Raw genomic sequence first — 7,683 nt, forward strand, 5'->3', positions numbered from 1 at the left:
TTAATATTAACTTCATTTTATCAAAACCTTTTATTATTGGTCAAAAGGAGCAATTTGCCCGGAAGGAATATTAATTTCGTTTTAGCACTTTGCGTTGATTCACTGCAAGCGTTGTTTCACTTTTCAAATTGTTGCCACCAAATATTATCACCTTGTATTATTTTTAAAGAAATTAAATAATGAAGAATCTGCATGAATGTTTATATGTTTCTCGCACTGTGATAAAACAACGGTACCTAGAGCCATCCAATTTTGAATTTTGTTTTATTATGGATTTCCTTCCTTATTCGATTATTTGTAAAACTTTAACGAAATTTTGATTAACAAACTCAAGGATTTCAAAGCCAGCAATGGGAACGTTGTACACAAAAAAAATTTTTATCTCCAGCGCGTGAGAACTGTGTATCGGAAATTCTAAAGATATGCTAATTTTAAAATTATTTTTTGATATTGCTCTTGAACTGAATTTTACGGTTTAAAAGTGCGAAGCACATAGTAATTAATAAATAAAGGTAACACACAAAATGTTTTAAAAACACTCTTTGGGCGTAATTTAAAATCTGAAACCTTTGAGTTTTTTTTTTTTTTTTTTTTTTTTTTTTTTTTTTTTTAATTTTATTTTTTGTTTTTGTTTTTTACTTCCTTGTACGAAGTAAAAAGAAAGTATTGTATTCGCGAAAAATTTCGGATATCATATTTCAGCGAAAATATCCATTTTGGCCGCTATCCAATGCAATTTAATGATCTTTTTGTGTGACATACTCAAGTAAGAACAGAATAAAGGACTCTTTTTCCCCAAAAAAATTAAACTGATTTTAAATGAATTCTAAAGAGAATTTTTCGTGGTGTCTGTGTGTACGTACGTATCTCTAATAACTCAAAAATGAGTAGCCTCAGAACGTTGAAATTTTGTATGTAGGAGTGTTATAAGATGTAGATGTGCCCCTTGTACTTTGGTTGCAATCGGCCGCACTAAAAGTATATAAATATATGCATATATATATCCACTCTGTTGCTCGGTTCAGTGAGCTCAGTTCGTTTATTCTTATATGTTTGTAAATTGTGCATTTTTTTGCTTTGAAATTGAATTTAAAATGATTGAATTATGTTGTTCTTATCTTCCGATTACGGTTTTCATGTCTTTAGTAAATCTGCATGCAATATTTGTGGAGTTATGAACGATTTAAAAGTTGTTTAAGTGCAGCTAAGCCTAATGAATTTTGCGGTGGTGGACATGTTTGTTTACATTTTAAACTTGGCAAAATAGCGGATTTCTTGCCAATCTGGAGAAACTAAGCTTCGCAACAACAAAGATAACACCTTCTTTTATTATTTCGAATTAAATCATGCTTAATCCATTCTGGAATTTATTCGAGAAAATAAGTGCTTCAAATTTACTTCGTAATTTTGAATATAGATATTTTGAGTTTTTATGTATTTTTGCCTTGTCGGGAAGTGAGAACTGAATTAATTGAATGAGAAATACTGAATCGTCTGTGAAAAACTGTTTCTTTTTTGTTTTGATTGCTTAATTTCTTTTATACATCAATTTAGATTTATTATAGTATTTGAACAGAACATGTGGCAACGATTAGATAATTCTTCAAATGATATAAATTTATAGGCATTCTGAGTTATAATATGGATGAAATGTAACGCTGTTAAGTGAACCTAGCGCCAGAGTGTCGCTATGGTAAGCAAATATAGTGAATTTTAAAAAATTCATTTATTCTATTGTGGTTTATGCGACGATGTAGATTTAATTCAATCCAATAAGTTTAAATGAAATGCAAGAAAAAATGCATATAATTTAATAATCCGCGCAACGAAATCATGTGGTGTACGCATCATGTATTTTATTCTCAATAACACGTTATCAATGATAACATTTTTAATCATTGTTAAAACACAAAGAAGAAACTATAAAGAAATAATGAAATAAAGAGAAAAAATTAAAAGTCATTTAGAGAACGAAGAATTCAGTTTCGGAAATTGAATGTAATAAAATGTTACAACAAGCATTTTATTCGACGCTAAACTGAAAACGGAATATCGCGAATTCGTCATTAAGTGCTCCGAGACGGCAAAATCAGTCACTGAGTGTGCCAAGATGGCAAACTCAACAGGAATTTTTCCAGGCGAGAAACATTTTTTTCTCTCCTCTCCTTCAGATTGCAACACATTTTTCTTAATGTAGAAAGTCGCTCAATTCTTATTTATTTATCATTTTTGTTTAAAAAGTGGCCGAGAGTTAGTTTTATATTCTGTGAAAATTTCAGAACTGTATTTCAGATACATTTTTAATTGTTGAAATTTTAAAATCATAAACATCAAATAGTCTAAAAAATCTAGCAATTTTCAAATATTCACCAAAATTCAGAAATGAAGTTACAATTTTCGTACAATTTTCATGAAAAGTTTTTTGTTTCGGCTCTAATCGATGATGCAAATAGTAAAATTCTAGTATGCTTGGTTCATTCGTTAAATGAAGGTATGTGAGAAAAATTGTTTAAACATTAGATTGAAAAAATAAACCACAAGAAAAATCATTACACCACATTTCATTGTCATCTACAAATAATTTGTGTAACACAGTTTAACTTTCGGAAGGCCGAAATACCCGAGACAACCTTTCATTCCAACGGCCACAACCACCCGACGCAGCCGAGATTGCGATGTTGTTTTCTTCCCTCTCCCGAAGGTATGCAGGTGGAGTTATGCATTGTATCAGCTTATTGCGGAAAGCTTGTCCTAAAAGGCTAATGGAAACTTCTTTATTAGGAAGTAGAAAGAATGGCAATTCAAATCTTGGCACCAGTTTGGGAATTAATTGACGGGGAGTTAGGAAACGGACGGACCGGATAATGGACGGGGATGAGCGTTTCTCTTATTTTAACTATGCAAGTTTGCGAAGACTTCGGTTTTTAAACTCGCTAGCTTATCAGGAAGTAAGTTAAAAATCGGTGACAAAATTCCGCCTACAATCAATCACCATGAGTGAACTAAATAAAAGTTTACAAAAATAACTATATTTTTAATTTAACTAATTCAGGGGGCGATTTTTCAAAATATTCAGTTATTCAGAGTGATGAGCTTGATTTCAAATGAACATATTGCCATATTCTTTTAGATGATTACTTCTTTGATATTTATTTTTATAACTTTTACTTTTATTTCTTTTTGTGCGTGTTTATTTGCTTATATTTTATTATATATAAAATATATATATATTTGCTTTTTAATACTTGGTAGAGTTATGCATTTATTTTTATTTATTTATTAGCTGTGTTTCTCGACTTCATTCAATAGGTAGCGCATTGATAGCAAAGTGGCAATCAGATATTGCCTTATCACGAATAGGATGATTCTAATTAGCACCTTGACATTCATTTCAACCGCTACCTAAAAGATTTTTTGTTTCAGCAGTAACTTAACAGAGATTTAGAACGAACACTTCAGTTTTCTAAAATTTGCTCCGGGGATAAAAATACTTACCTGTACTACATTAAAAGCTTTACAACAATAGCTAACTGTTTTTTATAAATATTACAGCAAGTATTCTAAACCTTTATAGAGCAAAATAATATATACAAGTCTCAGAAAGTTTTATGCTTTCGTCTGAGGCGACCTTTTTGTGGAATGGGCTGGAAATCAAAATTCTACTCAATAAATATTATAAATATTTTACTTTTGCTCCAACGTACAAACTGGAAACACAACTCACTTATACTTTTAGAACACAATTACAATAAAAATAATCGCGTGTTGTCACATCTCTGAAACACAATCCCAGAAAACTTCATTCATTTAAAAGTAGAAATAAGTTATTTTTAGCTTTATACGAATAGCACGAACGCGCTCTTTCTAGCGAGCAATGTATGGCGTAACAACTTTACTGAATGCTTATAAAAATAATGTTATAATTAGTCAATGAAATACACAGTTTTTCACAATTACTACTTAATTTTTTTTAAATCAAAAATCCTACATTATTAATCTCACAATTGATGTATAATACGTTGATGATAATACGTGGCTAAAGAACCTCATATTAATAATTAGTTGCAACAGAGAAAATCTTCGCACGATGATGGAATGGAATTGGAAATAAATTCATCGCATGATGATGGATTGGAAATTTCTGGAATTTTCTGAAAAGCTTTAGTTATAACATACTGTATTTAATATCAAAACATATTTGTAGAAAATTATTTCTTTGAAATCTGTTTTCATTTTCGTTTCTAGATAAAATTTTAGAAATTTAAAAGCTCTTGATGAGTTATCAAAAAAGAAATTTTCAGTTCATAAAGCAAATTATAAGACAAGTGTTTAAACACTGATCCCCAAAAGGTATTTAGTGCATTCTTTTCTTTAGTGCAGTCCTTCGTTATGGTTACGTTACATTAAGCGTTCAAGTAATTATATTTCATCATTCTGGAAAGTGTTGTACAGCAATATTGTACTACTCCATACTAGTGACTAAAAACTTAATAGGTCACCGCCATTGACCATCGTTATTACAGTTACCGGTGTCCTTCGATTTAATTTGATTTTAATCATTGGTCTAAATTTAATGCATTGTTTCACATTAGTGATCTCATGTGTTGATCATCAGTTTAGTAGCCATAGGTCCCGATGACCAATTGCTTCGAAGGGTGTCGGTGTCCCTTCCATTTCATTTTATTTTAAAAATTTATCGAAATTCACTGCACTGTCCTACGGTGTGAGTCAATAACTTCTATGGTGTGAAATAACTCAACAGAAATAAAAAATGGAAACAAAACAAAAAACAAATGGACAAAATGAAAACAGAAATGCATAGATTAGCCAAGTTCAACACATAAAAGAATTTTGCTCAAGTATGGTACGTAAAGTATAAGCTTCTATCAACAGTGAGCTAGTATTGAACTTTGCAAATCTTCAGAGATTAACAAAAATTAAGTATGGACAATTAACGTCTCCAAAGAAAAATTAAGTATGGACAAAATTAAGTATGAGTTCTTAATCAGATATTAGCATCTACACGACCCGACACTGAAAGTTTTCCGTTAGTAGACTCTCTGTCGGTGTTATAGTAAACTAAAACATTTTCACTGGATTCAAAGCAGTAGCCTAAATACACTTGTAGATGATGACTGGGCAGAAATACACTTGTAGATGATGACTGGGCAGAAATACACTTGTAGATGATGACTGGGCAGAAATACACTTGTAGATGATGACTGGGCAGAAATACACTTGTAGATGATGACTGGGCAGAAATACACTTGTAGATGATGACTGGGCAGAAATACACTTGTAGATGATGACTGGGCAGAAAAAATCTTTTAATAATTATATTTTTAAAAGGTTTCTCTAGAAACTGCGAAAGCAAAATATTGTAGCGCTATCAAGCACTGATGTCAAACAAATGAATAAACATTTGCATTATCGAAACTTCCAAAGAATTGATGTACTTGTGCTTACTACTAAGACAACTTGGTTTTTCGGAAAAAGTAGCAAAACCAATTTTGTTATTAAACGATAATCAGAATGCACAGTATTTGGCAAAGAACCTTGTTCGCTATTTTGAAACTAAACACATTGATAATCGCTTATTTTTCTTATAAAAGTTATTTGATGAGGGCGAAATTAATGTTAAATATACATTTACAGTCAAAATACTATCCGATATATTAACAAAGTAATTTGGCAGCGACAACTGTATAAAATGTATTAATACATTAAATCATGATTATTTGACTAATGAACATATTTCTGTTTTATTCTTTGTTTAGACCCCCGAGAGAAAGTATCAGAAACCTGCCTTTCATCTGCATTCCAGAGAAGCTGAAAATAATTTCATGAAGTTTAGTTTCACACAAGATCGGCTAGCTCATTGGATCGAATCCCGACGTTTACCACGATGCTTCTACATCATTGCTTCTACATCAGAAGACATTCCTTTAATGTGTCCATGATGTACCCTCCCGGACATCTAAGAAGCTGTGGACGAACTCCTGGTGCCTGCCAATCAGAGCTACTAGTCCGTCTGGGTGAAAATGATTACGTGGCTGTAAGCTCTTTTTTACCAAGATATAATGGGATCATGTGTACTTACTTATATTTGATACCATTAAAAACGTCGTCCTCCTTATTCGTGCGCTAAAGAGTACTTATGTTGAATTACTTAAAGATTAAAACAATAGTATTTTATGGACAGCAATTAACAACAGATTTGATAAAAAAAACATGGCAATTCCTGAAACTGGAAAATTCTCCTTCCATTTTGTAATCCTGCAATCCAAGTTTATTGCCTGTATCGTTGTTTTAGTTTTCAGCTTTTATTTATTTTTTCAATATAATTATTCTTTGAATAATTTGCTATCAGATAACTTTCTTTCGTCAAAGTGTTTTCCTGCAAAAGTTAAAATTATCCCCACCGGTTTTTCTACTCTACAGTATTTTCAAAGAGATCAATATAAAATTCGTTAGATTTAAATTGAATTGTCCATCTACTGTCATGGATCTGAAAGCTGAAGAATAAACAGTAATAACGTTTTTCTCTAAAACGTAGATAATAGCAATGGAGGATTTGAAGTATCATGTAAAGTGTACGGGAAATCAAGGTTTAACATGATTGCAATGTTTTCTCTGGTACAAACGATTTCGTGATGGATGCGAAAATGCTTATGATAAACAATCATTATATATCTTGAAATATACATTTCAACATAGTAGTATAATTTTTACATTGCCTGGAAAACAGAATGAAGAACCGATTTTATGCATGACATGATTCAAAGAACTGTGACTGAACACGAAACTTAGTGTTTTGCTTATGGAGAGAAAAACTGTTTGTAATGCACAAGATTCATTTGAGTCTCAGAAACTTGGATTTTAGGAATCTCAAAATAAGGCCACATTGCTGTTTATTTTTGACTGGAAAGGGACAGTTCGAAAACGATTCGTTGTAGGAAACTTCCATATTTTACAAAAGTTTACAAAGTTATAATAGACAGACATCCGAACAGAATTCAGAATGTAAGGCCTGTCATATAATTCCATTTTCATCAAGCAAGTTTTAGCGAAGAAAAATCTTAGACTTCTTATCCACCTCCCTTACTCACCAGATTTGGCATCTGCATTCAACTTATCTCTCCTAAATAGAAGTGTCACATCGAAAATCGTTATTTTAATAGCACTTTAGAGGTTCAGAAAATTATAACAGAGGCTTATGTATTTAAAAATTGTATATTGAAGACTAAAAAGTAATAATGTTGTTTACTTCAACTTTAGATTTTGTACAAACGTAGTAATAAAATACTGAAGATGTACTGCGTACATCTAGAACACGTGATTACTTGGCTAATGATTGGCTAACAACGGGAGTTTCTACTGACATACAGGATATAACACTTTAAGATAGCTGTTAGATTGGTGTTAGTATGATTGAAATTAAGAAAACATGCTTCTAATGCCAGATATTTGATCCATATATTTGGTTGCCATATTTTGCTACAACATTGTTTGATTTCCTTTAAATTATTTATATTTTTTATTTTATTTCATGGTCATTTACTTTAAGGATTAATAAGAAATTAACTTTCAATCGAATTGATAAAGCACTTTTTCTTCTTCTTAAATCCACATCTATCACGTTAGGATTATGGATGACTACTATATATTGATTATTCATGCGGC

The 7,683-nt window shown here is 31.3% G+C and overlaps 1 long non-coding RNA gene across 4 annotated transcripts in view; it reads left to right on the top strand.

Annotated features, from left to right (window-relative positions):
- The window catches only part of LOC118195795 (uncharacterized), a 102,269-nt gene extending 94,930 nt beyond the window's left edge, over window positions 1-7,339 (top strand). For all 4 annotated transcript variants that reach the window (XR_015043051.1, XR_015043050.1, XR_004759321.2 and 1 more), the window contains exon 2: window positions 5,778-7,339. This is a non-coding gene — a long non-coding RNA (uncharacterized LOC118195795). The remainder of the gene's footprint in view (window positions 1-5,777) is intronic.
- The last annotated feature ends 344 nt before the right edge of the window (window positions 7,340-7,683 follow it).

This window comes from Stegodyphus dumicola, chromosome 1 (genome assembly GCF_044657685.1).
Source record: "Stegodyphus dumicola isolate Sdum_Otavi_A_Nest chromosome 1, ASM4465768v1".
NCBI lineage: Eukaryota > Metazoa > Arthropoda > Arachnida > Araneae > Eresidae > Stegodyphus > Stegodyphus dumicola.